The following is a 25263-nucleotide window of genomic DNA, read 5'->3' on the forward strand; positions in this document are numbered from 1 at the left end:
ACTGTATGTCATTGCATGCCATATACTAATATAAAATCATAACAGAATGCCAACATCCTGGGTGAAACCAATTTGCATGCATGCCATGATTCAAGTCTGCAATAATTGCATTCAAATATTCATTTAAATATGCATAAGTGGGATGATAATTGTTTGGGCGTGTTTGCGCAGATAAACATAATTGCTGTGTACTAATACACTGTCTTTATGAATAATCCAGTGTAATGTCTTTGACCCCATCGTTGACACTTTTGTCAAATTTATTGTTAATGTCTGGGAGCAATTAAACAGTCTCGGCCTTTCTCCTGTCCCGTTCTGTTAGCAATCAAAACGCGGAGTAATTAGGCTACTGTAATCCTCTCCAGATGATGGCGCTAGCGCTGTTCTGACCCGGCTCGCCATCTCGCCCAACGACCGGTCCCTGGATCCTCGGATACCCGTTCCGTTGCCTAAGTCGCCCCAGCCCTGAGCTCCAGACACCGAGGCCAGGCTGAAGCCTTCCCCATCTCTCCACGATATTGGAAATGAAAGCAATTTAGACTAACTGTATCAAGTATCACTCTCAAGTCAGGGAACAATAACCCACCAATCAAAGCGAATTTATGTGAGACGGAAGAAAAAATATAATCGAGGCCAGACCCACTGTCGGACACATGCTAGCGGTTATGTGCATGTGAACGGAGCCGGTCTGCTCCGTGCGGGGAGGGGATGCCCACCAGCAGCTGGGGTATGGCCCCACTCCACAGCCCCCTCCCTGATGCCTGACTGCACCATGGCACGCAGGCCCGGAGAGCTGCTCCCTCTGAACACAAGCACACGGGCGAGCTAGCAACACGCTACATCGGAAAAGTGCATCCAAATGTCCCATTTATCTGAAGGCTGCGAGCTGAGGTTTAACAGGCATGTGTGTTTTCGTAGCTCTGTTTCCAAGTTTGTAACTAGGCACCCATTTATCAGAACTTTGCCTTGTAAACTCAAGGTTGCCTGCCAAATCAGGGGGGGAAAAATCTCCCACAAGAACACATGATTGTTGTTTTGTTTTGTGTAAATACACACACACACATGCATGTGTGAACGTGCGCACACACACACAAAAACAACAATCCTGTCCTCACAAAGGATTTTTCAACTAAAAAATTTGGCACAGCGCATTACATTTACAATCAGAGATTAAGATTTGTAATTTGTCCTGAGGCTTTAAAACACTGAAATCATATGCAATTGTTCGCTTTATATCAATTTAAATATTTTTTGGTTAACCTATATTTAAATTAAAGGCACCATATGTTTCCAATTTCTAAAATGTAATAATAAGCATTACTTAAGGAAGGTTATTTAATTTCGTACCCTTTCTATTACAGGTCACAAGATTGTTTGACAGTTACAAATGTTATTTTGGCAGTTTCACATATCTGGGAGATTGAAGAACAAGATTGACTTCTATAGTGGACACAAATGTGGAATACGAATTGGGACTCCAGTTAAAGTAATGTGATCCTTTGCTATGATATCAGCCATCCTCTCTCTTAAACAGGTTGCAGTGAGTGCTCTCCTGTGAGCTCTGTAAATTGCCTTTTCATTCCCAAACTTCACTTCAGCCCTTCTTAGCAGACACTTGGCAGAAATGTGCAATAAAACTGCCATTCTTTCTCTAGTGCCTCGTACTCTAGTTAAAAAAATGCAGACAGTGGTTCTATATGTGAAGGTGACTTCACATGCTAACCTGAAGCAAAGCACATACTGTACTTGTTACAGGCAAATCAACAGGCAATTAACAAAGCAGGAACACGTTTATATTTAGTCTGAACTAAAGTCTATTACCATCCATTTTGCTTAAGTCAAACCACAGGAAGAATTGCATATTCTCTGTAACCTGTACACAACCTTTAGTGTTTTGAGAAGTCATTGCCTTCACAATTTACTCTTTATTTTCTGGGAATATTTCCCCCGTCATAACTGCAGTGGCCAGTTAATTCTCTACTCAAGAACTAATGTTCAACAATGTAAGTTCATATTGTCAGTGCAGTGCATATTGTCTGTAGCATTTAGCATTTATGTCTGTGTGTCCACTGGGTTAAATACACACTAACAGCAGTAGTCTCTTCCTCTCCCTTGAAAAAACCATCTGAAAGCATCTAAGAAAACTAAAATTACCTCTTGAGCAAGTGAAGTAGACGAGCTAATTTATGGCTGGCCTTGATTCATGACATCCTGCGAGTGGGGAATCTGCATGTAGGTGCTCTGAGTAAACCCAGCTAGATCCCATTACCCACCATGCACCGAGAATCGCAGAGCCTATGCTCCATTCATCAGCGACCCTGCCAAAACCTGAGCCGGTCACCCTCCCCCTCACAAGACCCTTCCCTTTACCAGGGAGTCGGGAAGCTGCAGCGAGTGACATTGGGAGTTATATCACTAAGCAACCTGGCACAGATCCCAGAATACATTTATAGACATCTTTAGAACTGCAGAGAAACAGAAGAGATATAACCTTCTCCCTCGTAACTCCACATATGGATCTGGGGGAGGGGGGGGATAGCAGCACATCACAGCTGCACAACTTACACAGACAATGCTTCTGATTTAAAGAAAACAAACAACTTGACAACTCTATACTGACTGTGTATCCCCTGCTATATACATACATGGGAATGTCATGCTCGGGGTAGAGAGGACTAGAGGGGACTGCTGAGGGTGAGGAAGAGGGGGAACAGATGTTATGAATGATGCTGATTTTACAACCGGACCGACTCAACTGCATCTCTCCCATTCACTAGGGCACATGCTGCAACACGTACAAAGGCCACAGGGAAGAGAAGGGCTAATTCCCAAGGCCAGTCAAGACAAATGTTTACCTTTTGTCTTTGGGCAGCCAGCACAATGGGAGGTCTGACACTCGGACTGTACCGTTCATACACGCACGCACCGTTCATACACGTAAACAGCCACCTCCACAATAACAAGCCTTGAGCTTCATTCAGTCTGGAAGTCAACTGATCTCCCGCGATAACAGGGTGACCTACCTGCTCAAATACCCGCAAGGCATGCGTTTGCAGAGGAGGGCCCTTCTCCGTCTCATCACTTCGGATATCTGTTGAACAAAGCTTGAATGTATCAGGCTACACTTGTCAAGTTACGTTGTCATGTAAATGAGTGTCGCAACATTGCAATTACTGGTTGACTCTGTACAGACTTCAGGGAATGGCATGACAGTAAGTACCGCGCTCTGTACCGTGAGAGCGAGTATCATTATCGGTGTTGTCAAGTCCACCATTTGAAACTCAAACACACCATATGGACACCTGACAAATACTTCCCCACAGTGCATCATGGGTACATGGATCTAAGAGCTGCAGGGGAGCGCAGAGAATTTACGAGCTGCGTTAGCTCTCTGCGTGGATCCTGAGAAAGTGGCCTGTTTTCTCCTCTTCCTTTCTCATGGAATAGAATGAGACACACTGCTTTGTGCCAGATGGCAAACAATCCCTCCAACACATGAACATTCCCGGAAAAAAACCTCACTAGGATAGAATGATGCATGTTTTTCTTTTTTTTCAGAGGGAGTCCCAAAGGACATAATCACAGAAACACTGGCAGCAATTAAGAATCTCGCAGTTCCTAAAATATACAGCATAAGCTCATCAAACATTACCGAAACAGTGAGATGAGTCCTGGAGCAAGGCCTGCCCTTTTACTAAGCCTAATGCGGGAATTTATGGTATTGTGCAACACAATGCTTATTCATCAACTGCAGTTGCAGTACCAAACAAACAAATAAAGGAAATATAACAAAAGTATTCATAAAATGAATTATGAATTAATGAATTATATAAATGAATTAATACATTTTAATATACATACAGTTATTGCCATGGCTCGACTCTTAATGCTACCATAAAGGAGGGAAATTCTAAACTTTCTTTTAAGAGAATCTGAACAACTACTGTAAGAGCAACACTGTAAGCTATGTTTAACTGTTTATGACAATTGAGGAAGGAACAAAAGCATGAAATGTTGAGCCCCATGTTGATAGTCATGAGAAACTTAACTCTGGTTCCACAAAAATACACAATAATGACAAGTCACCAGTGTTTAAGTAATTAATCCATCATGTTCCCACCTGTCATGTGGCTTGTGTTGTCCTCTCTGTCTGTCCCATAGTCCCTGCAACACAGAAGTCCAGGATTGTTAGTAACCAATGAAGTAGAGGGGGCTCTTTATATACCATGACACAGAGTGTGTGGGGACAGTGACATGGAAGGGTTATGACAGCCACCTGACTATGATTCACAAGAGCTTTGCATTCCCTGGACCTTAAAGGCACTCACAAATGTTATGTTACACTTAGACAGCTTGTATATTTGCTAGTAATAATGTAAAAATAATCACACAAACCACTGTCTAAAACATATTGACGGGTATGCCATTCTAACACCCCAAGATATGTTTTGTCTTGGTCCACTGTGCGCTGAAGCTACACATCATTTAGTTGTTTTTCTCCCAAAATAATTCTAGTAGGTGATACTATATACCATTTTAAATATGCTTTATTTTTAACTGCAGCTTCCTGTCAATTGGAATATACAGTCAATTATGAAAACTGCTTATTCATGTTTGCAATATTATTCAAATTCAAGTGCTGTGCATGAGAAACACATTTCTTAGATTTCTTTAAAACCCAAATATGTTCTTCTGCTAACAAATTGGACACACAAGTTATATTGCTAAAGTAAATGCTTAAATAACTTAAAATGACCAGGGCTTTAAGAAAATATCTCTCACTAGTTTGTATTTAAAAAGTCACCAAGTCAACATGGACTATGGCCATGCTGTAAACAGATGTCGGAGCACGTGAGGTAGCATTTAAATATCACAAAATGGCTTCCACCAGCATCATATTATACATTTGTACAATACATCTTTCCAGGCTTATGCAGAGACAGGTTTTGAACATCATGTCAGAAACGTGAAGTGGTCCTTGGTGTGAGGCCCTGAAAAAGCCTGCTCTCGGTGGCAGTGACATGAGCAGTTATAACAGCTGGAGAGACGGTGAGGAGAGTGGGGAATCGCTGCCACTGAGGCAGTAGCTGAGAGACGGGGGTCAGGAGAAAATTAGATCAGCCCCATTAGCAAACCTGTGCGGGACGTCTGTGTGTTGGGGAGGAGGTGGGGGTGCACAGCTGTTATCCTCAGCTGAGTGTGAGCTGTTCCCCTGCTCCTCCCCACACCTCCCCAGGCTGGTCAAAAGCAGGAGGAGTCAGCCTTTGTCAGGCTTTCTGTGGCTCAGTATGGGGGAGCCCATATTTACAGAAAAGCAAATTCTTGATTTGATCGTTGGGACAGGGAACCACCCCAGGCCAGTTTTTAAAAATCGCACCTCAAAAGCTGTAGCCAGCATAGAAGGAACTGCCTAAATTTCCAATGACTATTTGAGGCAACATTCCCTAAAACACGTGCAGCTATCTGATGGCGTAAGATAAACATAGCCGTTTTTAGACATGCTTTGTACTGGCATAAAGTCCAGAGACTTTAAATTAAACTGCCTCACACACGTTCAGTTATAACAACATAATTATCCGAATGTTGTTTTCAGAATGTGGACTAATGCCTTCGCAGAGAACACAGTCATTCCCTGAGACAAAACCCAGTTCCCACACACATCACAGAAGTTACACAACACCACAGTTCTCTCCTAACAACTGCCATACAGTTTAGACTGCTCTTCTTTTGAATTAAAATACATTCATGAGGAGAGATAATAAAGAGCAAGCAAAAAGCACAGATAGACTCATTTAAAAGAACTGAAATAACTGTCTCCAACTCCGAGGTGTTCCATAAAAACCTGTTGCTTGTGTGCTATTTTTAAACCTGTTCCATAAAATCCAGACTCTGTGGTTAAGCAGCTGCACCAAAGCAGCTGTCCATGTGCTGTACCTTTGTCTAAGGTTCAGGCACCCCCACAGCTTAGGGATACATGCCGCCTTTGTAGTGTATTATAACTTACCTCCCCCTGTACAGAAAGCCACTCATCTCCAGCTCTTAGACCATATACACGGGAAGCAGAATCCCACCAGACAGAGCGACAGTGTTTTTCATTTGCTGACTTCGACACGAAGGGTACTCCTCTTCATTAACATAGCTCAGGAGAGTCACATGAAAAATGGCCACAGTCTCCTCAAGAGACAGAGCTGAAAACAGTCATTCGACGTGGCAGGCCAGAATCGGCGTCGGCTAAATGCTAAGCACCGCTGCAGACTGGATAGCAGTAAACAGCCCAGGAGAGAAGGTAGCTACACGCTGCTGCCTTCTCTGAAAGCCAGGTTTGTTCCAACACGTTCGGTGAAACGTTCCTGTGTTAGTGAGCTCTTCCTGTCTAGGCATGAATTATATCCCTATTACAGTCAACCTGCTATTCACTCTTGATGGTTTTCGTGCAAGGCGGAGTAGAGGGAAGACTTCAAAGTCACAGGTTGGTGCATGCCCATTGAACAGAAGACAGGGGATCAACATAATCTCCACCAACAAACAACAAACTTCAAATTGCTTTGAAAAAGCCTTTTTACTGCAAGCCATTTTTAATACTAACCGGTAAAACAAATACAGCAGCTATAAACTCACACAATATGTAATAGATATATGAAACATAGTGGTCACAAAACTAATATTATTTGTAGACAGTGTTAGTAGGGACAGCTCATGGATTCCAGCAGTCTTCTACTTGGGTGTAGTTCTACTTTTTACTTGGGTGTAGTCTAGAGTTGGGGGCAGGGGAAAAGGGAGAATGGGGGTGGAGGGAAGGCACAAAACTAGGGTATTTCACACCTAATATTGAAAAAGTTCTTGCAAGAGAGTCAACAGAAAATGAGATCAGACTTTCCACAAACACGTTACCCATTTTGACTAATTATGTCATCAGAGTATGTCAGAAGATGTATGAGAAATGTCAACACCAGAGTGTAAGATTATCTGGTTGGTGAACGAGCCTGGTACAAGGCAAATACCATACACACATATACACATATAAACACTGATAATGTCTTAATGTCTACAGAAAAAAAAAGATGTAAAAATACAAATGGGGACTATTTCAACTCATCTGGTAGTGGGGTCATAACAGTCTGAAACAGGATCATTTGTGAAGAGCACAGTAAGATGACCTTCAGATCACCTTTGAATTTGGCAATTGTATTGCTTTTTGGAGATTGTGGAATAAAGCTCCACAGATATGGCACAGTGCTGCCAAAATACCTACATGTACAGAATTTGAAATGGAGAAGTACGAGGTAATATCCCTTGGATGTAAACATGCATAACAATCACAATGCTGTAGCTGCAAAAGAGCTTGCGTGCTCAGTCAACATCATGTATAAAGAAAGGTTATTATTATTATTATTATTAATATTAATATTAATTAATATAATATTAATAATAATAATAATAATAAAATAAAATAAAAAGGCTGTGCAAAAGGGTTTCAATCATCATATGCTCCCCACCTCATTGTGCAAAAGCAATTTATTAGGCAGACCTGTACACCAGCTTGATAATGCAAGTATTTAATCAGCCAATCATGTGGCAGCCAGAGGTCAAGAGGTTCAGCTGTTGTCCAGACCAAATGTCGGAATGGGGAAAAAATATGATTTAAGTGACTTTGACCATGGAATGATTGTTGGTACCAGACACCGTTGTTCACGTATCTCAGAAACTGCTGATCTCCTGTGATTTTCACGTACAACAGTCTCTAGAGTTTGCAGATAATTGTGCAAAATTGTGTTTCAAAAGTACTAGTCTTACAATCTAGTCCTAATTAGCTCTCTAAATATTGGAGAGCTAATTAATATATGTGAAGCCACATTGCTTTTTGCTTTTCTGTCATTTCCCCCATTTCTCAGAGTGGCAATTTGGTGCATTTCAGCCGGGATGCGTTTGACATGTTTAACCCTGCTGTGGCCATGACCCTGTAATTACCATAACTGCTTCACCCAAACTCCGCCCCTCCCCTGTTGTGTTTTAACAGCTGTTCACACCCAGCTGTTGGAACTTCCTAAAGGGAGGAAGACTTCCCAAGGTCTTAAAGTACACCACTCTGACCTCAGGAACCCTCAAGCACATTATCTATGCATTTGTTAATTGGTGTTATTTCCCTTATCTCATTTTCATTCACAATACGCTTAAATGCATCTGACAGAATAGATTATAGCCTCTTCCAGCAGTAACGCCATCTGCAATGAACCCAGGCCCTCACTTCTGACTAACTAATTAGAAACAGGACCAGTTCCTGTCATTGTGTTGAGGATGTACTCCATAATCAACTTTGTCACATTTTTACTGAGCTCATGAAAGACTGTAACACAAACAATGTGTGCATGTGTATGAGGCTTTAAAGAGATTTTTTAAAATATGATGACTCCCCAAATAATTTTCAATAGAAATTTCAGTCTTTCTGAGTAACCCCTCCCACCTCCTTTTATCATTTTGTTACAACGTCTCTTCAGAATATGACAGAATATGACTACTACACATACAGTACACACACACACACACACACACACACACACTGCATTGGATTCAAATAGGCTGCATTGTCAACACAGGATGGAACAAACTGGTTATAAAACACAAATAAAGTCATAAAATGACAATTCATACTGCTTTGCATTAGGCCTACACTTACATTAAGGCCATTACTTTAGCATTGCTAATTGAAGACGGCTTTGTAAATTTCAACTAAGAAGTGTAAAGAAATCTGTGGAATCTGTTACTTTTTATATTGGAACGTGAAATGTGATATTAAACCATCAAAAGTGGGGACTTAGAAGAGAGAAGTTACCTTTCATACCCATATTTACAGCAAATGTAACCAAACAATGTACAGAACATAATATTCAATTGCATGTTAGCTGTCACATGTCACAGTGCATCACCTGGTCTGTCCAGTGTGGGTCAGATCAATGTGTAGATCAAGTAGGGGAAACCATAACAATCAAATGTGCAACAATAGAAGGCTGTCTCCAAAACAAATTCAGAGTAAACAAATGTAAACAGTTCAGTTGTAGAGGAGTGTGGAGGAGTCTAAAAAAAGTCTGAGCGCACAGTTTTCCAGTTCAGTTGTCACGTAGATAAGATATCTGGCAAACCAGTGCTGGTCAAAGGGCACCAATCTGATGCTCAATTGTTGGGTAAACAGTTGGTGCAGATTCTTAAAATACAGTCCACCCTAAAGATAAAAGTAGTGTGCACTGGAGCGTCTTTCTTTCATTTAAGCTTAAAGTTTTAAGCAGGCCTCTGGATCTTATGGAATGGAGTTATGGATCTTAATAGTTCTCTCAGTCATGGAATACACACCTCTGCAGCGTCAAGAAAAATATCGGTGATATGATTGAGGGCCATTTAAACAAACATATGAATGATTAAAGTTTTTTTTAAACTTCACAGAACAACGCAGAGTTTCACAAACTGCCCTTTATTTCAAAAGGACGCCGAATTTACAGCTCCTCGTTTCAAACTGCATCTTCTTCCGCCACAGATCATTGTGTAGCAAAAATAGGGTTGTGACCCACAAATGAAAGTATTTTTAATTCGTCCCATGGTGTCATGTGACTGGGACGCATTCTCCAGTCCCGGGAGCCCCCTCACTTTTGCCACATGGAGCCTATACTTCGCGAGTGATTTCTGCACAGACAACACACATTTCGGAAATAAATCGTTTTTCAAATACCTGAAAATGATAACAGGTATCAGAACATTATAAATGTGCATTTTAAAAACTATTGCTTTTGTTTCCACAGCAAAACATTAATATCCGTCAATGCGTTCTTATATAAATAACACAAGTGTCACTGGGTAGCCTATATGAGAAACGGAATTGTATACGCTTAAATAAACCCAAATGGTTGGGCCTCAAATTCCTTTTGTAAACGCATTTCATGCTGAAGATATATATATTTAAAAAACGTACAAAATAATGTGGTCTAATAATGGTGGTGGTTCGCATAAAGGACAGTCTGACAAAGAATGGTGTTCCCTTTTTAATGCTTAACAAATGGCCGCCTAATTATGTACCCGGGAAACTGTCATTTCTACTTCATACCAAGCATGCCTATCATCGCGAACTAACAAGGTTGCGTCTTGTATTTGAGTTGTAAACCATACCTCCCTGTTCCTCTCCACGACTGGTCTTGTGAAGGCGCCCAATCCATGTTACATTAGATGGTAACCTTGCAGAATACGCAGATCATTTACATCATTCAGCCATTAATCCAGGAAAGAGAGCATTGTAACGTTTTCGGTCGTCATTTCATTATGGAGATGCTGCTTGAAAGTGAACTGTGGATGGTACACTTGTTTCATTGTCAGGCTCACCCCCCTCCCTCATTTTAATTATGCATGCAGCCTGATTTCACACGCGTGCTGTTTCGGCTGTGGTACTTCTCAGAGATCAAAGATTGCTGAGGCATTGATCGCTCGTGCGACATCCACCACTAGCGCATCTGCCACCCACAGCAAGTGAACCTTCCGCACAACAATGTGGAATATTTCCCTTCGTAAAACGTCATTATATTTGACAAATGTGCAGTGCTTGATGTGTTAGTATTATATAGGTTATTTCACTGACCATCACATCCCCGAATAGAACGACTTTAGGACAGTCCTTTGTAAGATACTGTTTGCTGTTTTTTAAAACCATTCTGATTCAGATTTTATTATATTTGCGTTGCCTCTTTTAGCTCTACCTTAACATTTTTGTAATGATTCTAAACTAAATGTATAGGTGCATTACTTACATATTGAATAGTTTCATTTCTGTCACATGCCAGGGAACAAAAGTGACGGAAATAGAGACAACGGTTGGAAGCAAATGATAGATTATAGTGCTAAACTGTGTGAATTAATTCTTATGGTAAAGTATTGATTTCCAGCTAACATTCAGTGTGGTAGGCTACTCATCAGTGCTGTAATTAGGTTAGTTGGTTACATACTAGAATATAGTCAGCTTATGATGGAATTGATCTTCCTGGGGAACAAATATACTTTTCAATTAAATATAGCTGCTGTCAAATGTTAGACTCACAAAAATAGCCCTTTCTACAACCCTGATTAAAAAGCATGCAGTGTGGCACAGAGTGTGGTTTTAATTGTAATGGCTGAATAATTGACATTTCCTACAAGCTTCTACCCCAGAGGCCAGAAGTGATATGGACTGGTCTGCTTTTGTTTGAAGTAATCTTTATGCTTCTTTTGAGTCTTGCCAGTTTCAAAGCCTGTGAATGAATGTTGGCTTGACTAGGTACAACATGTAACTCTTCATCACATCTTGTCAAAAAATAAGTAAAATGTGGTTATGTTTCTGTGTGTATTTCATAAAAGCACAATCACAAGGTCTTACACAACCCCTCTTTATGTAATATGTGTGCCCACCTCCCTCTCCCCAGCACTATGCATTTAAACAGTCCCAGTCTAAGTGCTACACATTTAACAGAGAAGCATAAACTAGTCTTTGCTTTTGGGAAACAAAGGATCAGGAATATGAAGTTATGTAACTTCAAGAACTAAAGGATGACTCACTCTGAACAACCACTAAATTAATCTTGGCATTCCTTCAGTTTGAAAAGCTTTTCACTCTTTCATAGCCCCAGTATATACTATATAAATATACTGTACAACTACAAATACCGCATGCTGTCTGGTCCAATCATGCATGTTTTTATGAATCATAATGAAGCAGAGTGATGCATTCTTTGACAAATCAGAACTTGCATTTTGGTGCTGACTTCTCAATGAAATCTGCAGCGGTTAAAGCTAGTTAGCATATCTGGCTAGTTACATTTTGCTGTCATCTTGATGGCTGTGGGCTGTTGACAGACAGTCACACAGAATAAGTTCTGGAACCTTCTGTGTGGATGATTGATTCACAGCCCTTTCCAAGCAGTGGTTTCTCTTAGCCTTATTAGATTAGGAGTTCAGTCGATTGAGTAGTTGCTTCCAGTATCAAAATACTATGAACAATGTGTCCTAATGTCACCACTCAACAGAGTATCAAGTTCATTATCAAATTAACTACAATCTTGATTTTCTTTAAACATAAAACAACACTGAAAAAACAAATTGATGTTAGCTGCTGTAGGGTGAGAAAAATACCATCCAGAGGGGGACCCAATTTATCTGCTTGCCCACATTGCCGAGCATGGCAGCTTTATGCCACCTAGTGGCTACAGGGAAAGCTGGCTCTGTTCAACAATGGTATAATTATACATGGTTTTATGAAACCAAAATCAGTTCTGAAGAATATGACTTTATATGCATTTTAGAGTCAGGATCAGTCCTAAAATAAAGTACAGTTTGCCATAGTCTTACACTGAGCCAGTGCTACAATGAGACAATGTGTGCGCTTGTGTGTGGGTGTGTGTGGGTGTGTGTGCGTGCGTGCATATGTGTGTTTGGATGGGGGGGGGGGGGGGGGGGGGGATTGTAGTTGCTGGGATTATAATTCAAAGGGTAGTAGGGTCAAATCCTGAGTAGAAAAACAAAAACAAATCAAACAAAACAATATAAAAAGCAGCAAGTCTGGAGAATATTAGCATGGCATGAGTAACCAGTTTTATCCAACCAGAAATATTACGCAGCTCAGTATGCATCAACAGTCAAGTTGTGGCTTGCTGAGGGGTGTATGCTGGTCATTATTAGGGCTGGCACTGTTCCCTGCATAGCTAACACTAGCACAATAAATAGCACAGCTGGAATTCCTTGTAGAATATTCCACCTTTAATGAGCTCTACTTGCTATTCCAACAGTCCACTTTGCAGTGAATTTAATTCCAGCACAAATTAATACAAAGTCTCCTGGAGTTCACATGGGTTGATGTTTTTTAGGGCCAGAACAGACCCTTTACCCCATCCTAATACAAACATTTCCATCTTTGGAGATCAGCTGACCCAAGATCGTTTCATTTATATACAGTATGTGTATATTTAGTTTGTTTGTTTTTTATATAAGGTGTGGTACACATATTTTAGTGAGTGCATATCATTTAATATTGTCAAAAGGATAGATATAGTAAGACAAAGCTTTAGCCTATACCTTTTCGGTCATTGCATTATTTTCTTGATGTGTTAATTTTTTTTTTTTTTGTTTTCTAGGTACATATTGTTGATATTGTTTTTACAGACCGAAATAAATAGATGAAAAATGCAGTTGGCCTGTGATTGGACGGAAAGTGTCATAACAAAACGATTTCAATGTCTTTCCACTGTCTGTGTTAATATTCCCGACTCTCGTCTCTTTCCGTGGATACTCGTCGGGTAGCCTGTCACGTGCTGGTGGCTGGAGCCCGGCTGGCAGCGAGCTTCTGAGGGGAAATGCATGGCATTCCTCCCCTCTCCCCCTGGAGCATCGGCTGCACTGAAACCAAAATGGCTGATCTCTACACCCCCCCCCCCCCCCCCCCATTCCATAACGACGGGCCTCCCCGTGCCACTCTGCAAACAAGGCCTTTCTTCACAGACACATATCCTGCCAGACCCCCTTTCTCTGACTCTAAGAGTCCTCATATTTTACTTCCAATTAGAAAAAGACTTCTTTAAAATGCATTGTATCCACAGACTACATGTTTATCTTCTTAAAGGATAAAGAGACTTGCTAAAAAGGGTTAAAATAGTGGTAGCTAATGAACACTCGAATATTGAATAATCTCAATGGGATTGCTTTCAACACACTCCTCTCAGTGTAACATGCCTTTAAAAACACCCCTGGGGTCTTTCGTGCTGAATGTTATTTAGCTTAAAGATCTGGTGTTGATATGACCCCTTTTCTTATGAGGTGTTTAGTGAATACCGAATTCCAGGTATAAAATGCATAACTTGTATTTCAAACAACATATTGTACAACAGCATTTGGTTTCCTTAAAGATAATTGGCACAATGTTCAACAGCAGATACTACAGTATTATTAATGAACAATAAAGCAGAAATAACTGCTGAGGCACTGATTCATTCAACATTTAAAATTAAAAATGTTACGTACAGATAAGATCATTCTTGAATTAAGTCCCATAGTAAACATTTTTGTAGGTGATATTTTGGAGGTCAGAGTTTCAAGATAAAGAAAACAAGTTTTACTGTTGTTATGTTTGTGTGTGTTCTTATACAATATGTTGTGTGTGTTCTTATGCAATACGTGTGCATGTTTGTGGTTACAAAAGTTTGTGTGGTTCATAATTTATTTTCTATTATATCTATATCATTCCCAGGGCATGTAAATCATTGGACTTCGCATAGTTTTGAAATAGCAGAGAAGCACATGCATAAGTATTTGTACAGTACACAGCTTTACTTTAATGAATAAACTGTTACCATATTATGAACACCATCGATAACACCTTAATCTGGATCTGATCATGTGATTAGTAAGAGCCTCAACATGGGAAAGGATATCCCACCATGTAATAATCTCTTCTTCCAGACACTTGTTTTGAACCTGAGAATTTGCTTTCATTACACTTCGTTTTCTGTCAAATATTGAAGTGTGGCAGGGTGGGGTAGGCATACACTGACTACCCTCTGTTCTGTCAGTTACCAATCGGCTGAAAAGGGCATGATGGAAGTTTTAAATAGATTCCCCTCTATCTGGGTTATATTTCAGCTCAAATACTCATGGTTTGTTGTTTTACACACTCCTACAGGGGAGCATTGTATGCTGGGATCAGTTTTGTGCCATAGCAACTAATGATGGTGAAAAACTGATCTGTGAGAAAAATACAGTTCTGAAGAATCTTCCTCTCTGTGGGGGTATGGAATGTCCCAACTTGGGCATTAGTCATATGGTGCAACTATGGAACGAACACAACAACAGAGATGTGGCTTTTGTGGTTGGACCCCATAAGTGGTTCTGGAATGATCCAAACAGACATGGCAATAAAAGTTTCCAGATTAAGAAGAATTATTTCCACAGAATGGCATACAGCATTATATATACCAATGATTAGAAAGAGATGAGTGGAATATCCTGTCACAGGCAAAGAAAATGTCACAGCCATAGCTATGATTTATAACCATGGAAACTCCATGAAGAGAGAGAGAAAAGTAATACTTTGAAAAGGATACAGTCGGCCTTGAGTTTTCGCATTCATAACAACCTTGGTGCCCCTGGCAAGATTCTGATATATTTATTTATTCTGATATATTTATATATTGCAGAAATGCAGATAAAAAACATTCACAGGCTGAATGGGTGCAATATAAATTCCTCTTGGACCTGCCTCTCATGTTTGGAAATGAAGAGTTTTCATCATAATTCTAAGAGATGGAAATGTGAATAAGAACCATGTAAATAAAAGGCACATGAAAACTGGAATCCAGTAGAAAACTTGGCAGTGCTGCTTGGCGAATGGGTTCTGAAGTCTGCTGGCAGCTTTCTTAATCAATTCTAAGCAGAACCTTATTTCCAACTGCAAATATAAGGGCAGCATGTACAGAGAAAGCAGTGCTTAAACATTATCCAACACCATTTGCTGGGCATTTTATTTGCCCTAGCTGAAGATCCGCCTAATTAATGTACAGTATTTGCAGTCTGGCAGTCGGAAGGTTGCTGGTTCGATCCCCAGCCCTGGGTGTGTCAAAGTGTCCCGGAGAAAGCCCCAATGTGTGAATGGGTTAATGAAAGGTATCAATTGTAAAGTGCTGTAGATAAAAGCAGTATATAAATGCAGTCCATTTACCATTTAGAAAGTATTGAGTTACAAAAGGTTAGTCTGCAACGTTGCTTCGGAGTTACAAATGATAGAAACAAAATAGAATTGTGACACAATGTAAACATTGATGTAGAAAGTGAGGACATATTCCAACTTTCAACTGCATCACCAAAGCCCTTACATATGAGCCAAGGTCCATAATATCTGCCATAGTTATAACCCGCTATACTGATACAAAAAGACAGTATCCTGCATTCAATCAACATTCTCAATGCTGCTGATGCTTCACTGGGCATAGTGGAATGGTAGTTCTGTATGAATACTTTGAAATGAAGGATAGATTTAGTAAATGTGTGTAAATCACAAAGGCTGGTCACAGAGAGTCATGGTATACAGAAACAAATAGTTTGTTACAACAGAAAAATAAGAAGTAACCACATAAAAGAGGACATACTATGTTAAACCAATCATTAAACAAAATGTCATATATTAATACCCCTTTTTTAAATGGTGAACAATTCATTTCATGAAAAAATATGTCAATGGTTACTGCATAAGACAATACATATCTGAGCTGGTCAATTTTCTGCTATTGCCAGCGAATCCCCACCCATCTTCATGTCCTACACTGAAAATAATCGCACAATAGCTGAACTACTCACATTAAAAGTAGTGAACCCTTCCCTGTGCAAAAGTCTCTCATCCACCTCCGTTCCACCTGTCTTGATCGACAGAACACTTCCTAATTGATGTCAGCTGTTTTTCTCCCATGTGAATAGATAGATCAATCATTACATTTATATTTTCTAGATACTCAAACAGTAATGAGGGGTAAAATCGCCTCAACCATGTGTAGCCTCCACCTGGGTGATGCACGGCTGCCATTTTGTGCCAGAACACTCACCACACACCAGGTGGAGAGGGAGAGAACAATGTTTTTGCCAATTGAATCAGGGGATGATTAGGTGGTTGTCTGAAAGAGCAAGGACAAATAGTTCTAAATACATAAAATCACAGAAACATATATGTCACTATATAAGTGGGTAGCCAGTCAAAGAGATCATCCTCACATTTAGGTATTAGACGAAAAGAAATATGTGCTCTAATTGGTATCACCAGAGAAACTGATAGAAAACATGTGCATACACTGTCAATGAGGAAAGCCTCTCCTAATATCTGTGTACAATCAGGAATTTTCAGCTTTCCAACTTACTATTACTTCTGGAAATAAACGTTCACACATTAGTTATGAAACCATTGTCTTTAGCCGTTCATCTGCATTTCATAAGACACAGTGTAGTCTGCATACTTTACAATGCTGTTATGTTCCAGCCACAAATAATTAAAAACCATAAAAAGCTCATTTGATTGAGAAGATTGAAAGAAGATCAATTAAAACTGCCTATGAGACAAGGAAGACTGAAATTAGCTTCATCTTGTTTAAATAAAAAGACATCTAGCTGTTGGAAATTGGTATCTTTACATTTATTTCTGTTTAAACTAATCAGATAATAAGTTTAATGCATTTGTTGAATACTACAATTTTCTTTTCAGCAGATATTTCATCTTGACTCTGCCATTTACACTTAATGGATAATTGGAAAAACAACCGCCAGTGTCCAGTTTCAAGTGGCCGGCGTGTGCCTGAACAACCCACCCCCCAACCCCACAACCACACCACCACTTTCGGTACTCCCTCCCCCCTTCCCTACGCCTGTGTGCCTGTGAAACTGAAATTGTGAAATAGGCTCGGCCTATGAGGCAGTGGCCAGAAGGGAAAATTAAAGGCAGATTGCGGAGGCAGGCGTCAACCCCAAATTGGCTGCTTGGGGTAAATTTGTCCTGGCACAAGATGTGACAATGATATTAATTTCATGAGTTTGTCCATTCGCGCAAGGCATTTACAGAACCTTTATATAATAACTTTTTAAAAAGAAAGAAATGATCCCCTGTAATGCCAGGAATCTCATCAAAGGTACATGGAAATCAGCGAGAGCGGGAAAGCAGATTTTGGCCTACACTTGTTATGTCTGGTAATTACTGAAAGCAATAAAACCAACCCACATTATGCTCACTTACAGTTGTAATACAAGTGCATCAAATGGATTAATGTGTACATTGTAGCAGGCACTTAGGCCTTACTGCAAGTCTATATCGCAGGCATGTCATGTGTGTCCAGAGAAGATTAAATGTTTGCAGCCCAAACGACTATTCTACTAAGATTTCAAACGATAAACTTCCCACGGTAAAACGTCCAGAGCTAATTCAACTGTACCACAGTAGACACAGTACGTACAAATCCAATAGGGACCATGGGCCTCCATTGTGAAAGTTGATTTACCACATAGCATTTTAATGTGCAGTGTTTACGCTGTAATAGACACACCTTGCGATTTTTATCTTTGGCCACCACTTTTATTTACCCGGACTGTTAAGTCGTGCCACTGCGCTATCGTTACAGTCGTCCTTTCGGCTACGAGGCTCACCCGGCTGGTTCTGATCAGAAGCTGCTGAGCTGTGCGTTCTGTCATCCCAAGACAACGGTAAGAATAATGGCTCCCGGAAGCACTGGAACTTAAATTACTTATAGTTAAGTGCTGAGGTCAATCAAATCAGTCCGTCTCATGCTCCTTGAATACATCAGCAAACAGGAGTGATACGTTGCAGGCCACATAGGCCCACTCCTTCGCGATAGAAGCAATTGCTCTTGATTCATTGGAGGATAGCATGCAGTTTTCCTGTTTTCATTTTCAGACTAGGCCTTATGTATGCACCAACTATTCATGTGGTTCAATTGAATGTTTGCTACAGATTATGTGCAATCGTTTTGGTTAAAGTTTAGTCTATTTAATTTAATTCGTCTTAATTTCAGCAATCTAGGCCTACTGAACACGCATGAAGGCCTACTGTTTCTGTCGGTATCTGTCACGAAACATTTTCCACTTTTGCAGTCCGATGAAAAGTCACACGTTAATTATTTCCGTGCATTTCTTGAGAGTCTTGAACTATTTTGTGGTTCAGTAATTTACCAGACATATGGTTTACAATTCAACATTGACCCTCTGAAATGAAGAAAAATTATAAAGATCTACCAATTTATTTTCTATTGAAGCGCTGATACATTAAAATAAATCAGCCGATAAGACTAATCGCTTTTGTTTCCTTAGCTTTTTTTTTTTTTAGAAAGTTTATTCATTTTTTTAATTATTCTGATCTAGCCCAAAACGTGTTGTAGGGTGAATTGGGTTAGTAAGTATTTTGAGTTTTTCTCGTTCACTAATACTTGTCGTTCAGCATTTTCACCTCAAATACCTTGCATATAAACTTATCATGATCACAAAACATTTATAATGTGACCTCATTAAAGCGGGCGTGGCGACGGTCACCCAGGAAATAAGGAGGAGACAGGGTAGAATAAGTACAGGGACATACGTAGCATTTGGACCCGTTAAGTGCATGATGAAAATATAATGCATGATACAGCATGTCTTATTGTGATGTATATCAAAGTAGTTCTTTAAGAAAATAAAGAAAATTTTTAAAAAGCGATAAGAATTATTATTAAATTATATAATTTTGAGACTGACACATGTTTTCAGGTAATTTGGGACATAAAAAATACTTTGCACAAAGAAAAATAATATAACGTGACTGAAATTTGAGTGTAAATTTAAATGTAATTCTTATCTTGTGTGTAACATGCTTTTTACCAGAGCCGGAGCAATGGTAGTGGTGGAACTTAAGGAGTTTTGGCACAAGGCAGCCGGGCTCGCAACCTAAAATTCCCTAAACCCAACATTTTAACATTATAAATTGTAAGGATGGATAACAGACAGAATGATGGGGGGAAAAGTAATTCATTTTGAAATAGAATTTTAAGTGAATGGATTTGAAATGCGATGCTCTACACAATTTACTTATTTTTCAGAAATGATTGTTCATGTTGTGTGTGCATATATGTGTGAGAGAGAGTCTGTGTGTGTTTTCTTAATACAATTAGCCCATTGCAAGGAATGGAACAATTTAAGAATGATTTGCATTTTGTGTCTCATATAAAATATCCCATATGAAATGGTAAAGGCACAGTAGAAACAATTTGGAAATATCTGATGTTTGAATAATGATCCTTAAGTTAAGTGAAGTATCTTTGCGTTCATGCTGTGTCCCAAATTTCCAAATGTGAAAGAAAAAAACTGATTTTGGCTGAGTGATTACAAAATAGTTTGCTATACATTCACACATTATAATATCACAATTTGGCCAATATATGAATGGCTAAGAACATGAGAATTGTAAAAATGTGCAGTGTCATGGGTATCTTATTAAAACTGGTGGTGAGGGCTGACTGAGAAATGGAATTTACAAAAAGGGTCACAAATTACCTGAATCACCCATACTCCCTGTCACTAGTACAAAATTACTGTCAGCCAGTACTTTTTAAATGGATATGCACATTCTCTCCACTTTTTAAATGGATATGCACATTCAGGCTATTTTTTTTAAAACCCTATTGAATAGCTATTTGTGGGGTTTCTTCAGTCCCTAATTTTGCAGGGTACTTTTTAGCTAAACTACAACCCAGTGGTAACAATTTATCACGTTTCATTTAATTCTCCCACTGAGATTTTCACACAAAATAGCAAATAGATCTATGCCTCTTGCAATTTCGACAGTAGGCTTGTTTTCAAGCAGTTTTACGGCGAGCGGCTGCACAGAAGGGGGCGCTGGAAAACGTAGCTCTCACATTGATTTGGTTTGGATGTTACTCGCTTTCATCAATGGATTACTCTAATTTGTTTTCAATTATTTCGTTTTTTTCTGCACCGATTATATTATATATGTACTAATTATACATGTCATTTGGGGACTCAATTTTGACCCCCCCCAAACCATTCAGAGTTTACAGTTATAGCAATAACCCTAATCCAATCAATATTGTTGCATAATTATAAAATAAGGTCAGAGATATTAATAATAATAATAATAATAATAATAATAATAACAATAATTATAATTATAATTATAATAATTATTATTATTATTCTTATCATTATTATTATTATTATTATTATTATTATTATTAGTAGTAGTAGTAGTAGTAGTAGTAATAGTAGCAGTAGTAGCTGGTTTCATTGCTGATCCCATTTATTTTAAAAAAAACATTGCATTTGCGCTTTAGATGCCCAATTAATCTCGTAAAATGCTTCTATAACATAACTCTGAACTGTAAACTTATGGAAGTGTTTTTCTTTTTTTTTAAAAATACTCTCAGAAAGCAAACATAATTCAATGTACAGGAAAAAAACATTTTTAAAATGGATTCAAAGTTAAGGCCAAACTGTAAAGCGAAAGGATTGCACTGTGTAGTGGCCCAGTTTTTGAACTGAGGCACCATGATTTCAGCGATCAAATAGTCAAGCAGTACTCTCAGTTTGTTGAGTCAATTGGACACATGGTTTGCTCTCAGCCATATAAGCCAATCTTGTTTTATTCTTGTAGTGATGTGGTTATAACCAAAGGCCTTTAAACAGTAAATACTTTAAATAGTTCAGATGCAAGGCAATGTGCATTTTGTGAAGTTAAACTAACAATGATTCCATGGTGATGATGCCCAGAATGCACGTCACGTTAGCCAGCATAATTACCATAATTACCGTTTGGTCTGTTCCTTGTGGTATACTTATGGTCAAAAAATTAAATTGTCAATTCATCGAGTACTGTAACTCCAGAACAGCTGGTTTGGGTGGCTAAAGTGTTTATTACATGGCAATCTGTATAGCTTTCAGGAAGGAACCGTATACAATAATGTAAGAATATAGGAAGAGGTAGATTCAAGAGTAGATTCTACCTCAATAAACTGCAACAAAAACAACATGGCAGGTATTCCACTTGGAAGAAAACTTAAAGGGGTGTTTCAGGAAATTACTCTTGGATTGTAATATCACCAAACAGCTGCATTACTTCAAGTGAAGCACTCTTTTCTAGTGTCTCCTGCAATCATTGCCATTACTCAAGGACCGGAAAGTGTTGTACAGGGAGGTGTCGTCCCATCATTCACTGTCCTTCTCTTACGCTCCCCAGGATTTTCACAAATAGGTACAGAGGAGGAATTAATACCTAACAGCCTAATGTAATGCATCATGCTGATAATATGCCCCTTGTTTTACTTTTACATTCATTACTTATAATAAATATTTTGGTCTGACCTTTGCATCCTGTGGCAAAGTGTGATCTAAGAGAACATACACATTAACCTGTCAGGAAAGATGTTTCACTGGTCTACTTTATTTAACAATTTTTGGGATTAAAAATTCTCAAAATTATTTCCCTTTAATCATCAGAAACGTATAGTACAGTTTATTACCACAGGATTTGTGGTGATTTCACAGAGGGCACGGTTTATTTTCTTTTGACTTTGTTTTGTAGGCTACCCCGTTCTCGTTAGTATAAGTCAAAACGTGGAGACTCAAAGTCCCTCAGCATGTGCTCAGCAATCACAGATCTTTTGTGCTTTCCTTCCCTTCGCCTCAGAATCCCAAATATATTTTTGGTTACTAATTCCCGCCACACACTGTTAACAGCTGCGCAATATTTCACTCGAGTTCTTCCACTTTCTGAAATTCTTTCTTTTTTTTCACAAACTGTTCCAGGACCGCTCATTAATAAAGCCTCTGTGATCATTTGAACATTTCACGTTTTAGCCAGGAGGCCGACCCGGCAGAGAATGTGGTTTTTGGAGAGTAGGGAGGAAAATAAAGAAGTGAGAAAGAGAGAGAAAGAAAGGCCAGAGCCAAAAAAAAAAGGGGAGTGAAATCTAAGGTGCCGCCACTTATCGTTGAGGTGATGGGCTTCTCCTCCCATCCCTGCGCTACCGTGCCCGCGGCCCGGGCCTGCGCTTGACGGCGACCCCCCCGCACGCCTCCTCCCGCCTCCCCCTCCTCCGACTGTCTCCTCTCTAATGGGCTCCAGATGCGGGGCTGGAGGGGCGAGCCGCGTGCTGGAGGGAGCCTCCTGTCCGAGGGGACGCTGTCAGTGCTGATGGAGGGCCGCGGCCCGCCTTGCAGGCAGCGCACATCTGGAAACACTCGGGGTCAGCGGGCCCGGGCCATGAAAGGTGAGATGGTCGCCCTGCCCGAGACGCACAGCATGGACACCCTATTTTCACCTTCCCCCACCCCCCCTCTCTTCCACCCTTACATGTTACCCCCCCCCCCCCGGACACATCCTGACAGGAGAGTCACATTGTCCAAGTGTAGCGTAACTACCCCAGAGCAAGCCGGCAGGCAGCCAGTTTGCATCATTGTGTATCACTCTCTTAAGGTGAAAGACCATGAGCAGTATTGTTATGTATTATATTCATTCACCTATAAAATATCAGTAATACTTGATCTGTGGTGCATTTAAGCGATAAGAAGCAGCAACGTTTCATTTAACTGTGGCTTTTTATATAATGTTTAGTCAAGCAGAAACATGCTTCACAAGTTATTAAAATATTTGAAAGGTAAGCATTGCCAAGCTATTGCAGGGGTAAAGCGGAGTCGTGCGAGCTAAAAGGTAGAGCTGAAAGAGGAAATAGTCGGTTTCCAAAATAATCATAAAGACTTTACAGCCCCTCAGTGTACCCTTTTATAGGTCTGAAGAGTGAACGTGCCGCATCATAAAGATTCTATGTCAAATTGAAGAAACCCTGACTTGTATACAGGACAACTTGAAAGTCAAAAATTGTGGAATTCTGGGCAGAAAATTATCGCGATTTTAAACTTAATCAAGGGGAAGAAGTCGATCTAACAGCAAAACTTTTTGTTTCTGTGCAATTCAAATAAAAGTCAAGCTAGGTTTTGAAACAGCTGGTAGCTGGTTGTCCAGTTACCAGTAGACCATCTCAAGCGATGTCTTGAAACAGCTGGCAGCTGGTATTTCAAGCTGGTCATAGTTGGATTTTCTACCAGGGCTAACTACTGGAAATCTATGTTTCTGCATCTCTAGATTCAATCACCAAAGGGATCTTGATGCGGCCCCTAATGAACAAATGGGTAACTCTGACAGAGAACAGAAAAGCCTGGAGTGCAACACAATTCATACAGTACAGACGCTTTCAGGCCAGAGACGAGGATGTCTGTGGTTGGAGAAGAGTATTTATCCCATGTCTGTGACTGGAACTTGATTTGAGAGCCTGCCTCTCTCTGCTCAACAGCTGAAACCATTTTCCTTTCCCTGTCAGATTGCCTCACATTCCTGTCCACTGCCCTGCTTTGTTGTTCTTTGCTGAGAGTGAAACATTCCTGCAAGGATCTGGAAAGTGACAGCGGATCAAACACCATGCAGGGCCGGGGCATAGGCGATGGTGCTCTGTTGGCTTGCCTGAGACCAGCCCCAACAGCTGCAGCCCCACGCAGGGGGCAGCTCCACAGGCAAGACTGGGGATTGAGCACGTGTAGGCCTTCACACGCAACCCAGCATTCTCACTGAAAGCCTCCCTCTGGCATTGGCCAAGTTCAGATGCTGAATAAGAGTACCTGCACTCAGGTTTCTTTTAAAAGCTTAAAAGACAAATAGTTTATTCCAAAAAACAATGTTGTCTTTACTTTATGAAGATACGCTGATTTCTAGCTGTCAGATTCTGGTCGATTAATGGAGCTGGGTGCGTTTATGAATGTAAGAGTGGGCTACTCTCCTGGGCACATTGCATGGGTCCTCAAAGAGTTCTGTGATTGGGCCCGTATGTGGCTGAGAAACACAAGCACACAGTGTGGCATTGCCCAGCAGATGCTGCAGTATTAAAAGACGCCACTGTCTTTTCAGTCCAAACACTGCCATTTATGAAGCCCGATGTGTGATATCGAGCCTATGATTTAGGCTTTTTTTTTTTTTTTACGTAACACTGACGCACAACAGTAAGGTGGAGGACCCAAACAGAAGGTCCCCCTAGGTCCCAGACTGTAGCCTGTACTGCAGGTCAACTCAGGCTATTCACTTAAAAATGTCAAAGCACACGGAAAAACAACTAGTAGAAACAAGGCTATGGTAACTCAACCAGACTAGGCTGTAGGGTCCACTTACAAGAAATAGGATTTCCTGTAACATTGTTTTTAAGATAAACATTTATGGACGGCAGACTGTGATAATGAAGAAACACTCGTGAACTCGAGTGCTCATGCAGTTACAGTAGTCGCAGCTGCAGCTGTGTCCATCCTCAGATAATAAAACACCTTTATGGTATTTCACACAAGAAGCAGATGCTGTCTCCTATGCTGTTGCAGTGCTTATGTACTTCTTTGGTTGAACTGGAATCCAAAGTAAACAGGAACTCTCACCTGAACGGTAATTGCTGCACATATGCAGATTTCTTCTACATTACTGTCATTCCGTGGGATGACGCTGTCTCACCTGTCTCAGGAACCTGATTGCTTTGCATATGAACGAGGGGCTAAGGGTTGGAGTTTGTAGCCCATTTGGTTTATATGTCAAATATTTTACATATTTCTTAAAAAGAATTTAGATTCAGCAAGGAATACTTTACGTTTTTGATATTTTTACCAGCCTAACTGAATTTAATAAGTAATTCTTACACAGTCCCA

The 25263-nt window shown here is 40.0% G+C and overlaps 1 long non-coding RNA gene across 1 annotated transcript; it reads left to right on the plus strand.

Annotated features, from left to right (window-relative positions):
- Positions 1-18145: 18145 nt before the first annotated feature.
- On the plus strand, positions 18146-23765 carry LOC133126142 (uncharacterized). The gene is made up of 3 exons (XR_009708504.1): positions 18146-18228; positions 22655-22799; positions 23672-23765. It is a non-coding gene; the product is annotated as an uncharacterized LOC133126142 (long non-coding RNA).
- The last annotated feature ends 1498 nt before the right edge of the window (positions 23766-25263 follow it).

Source organism: Conger conger, chromosome 4, assembly GCF_963514075.1.
Source record: "Conger conger chromosome 4, fConCon1.1, whole genome shotgun sequence".
Taxonomy (NCBI): Eukaryota; Metazoa; Chordata; class Actinopteri; order Anguilliformes; family Congridae; genus Conger; species Conger conger.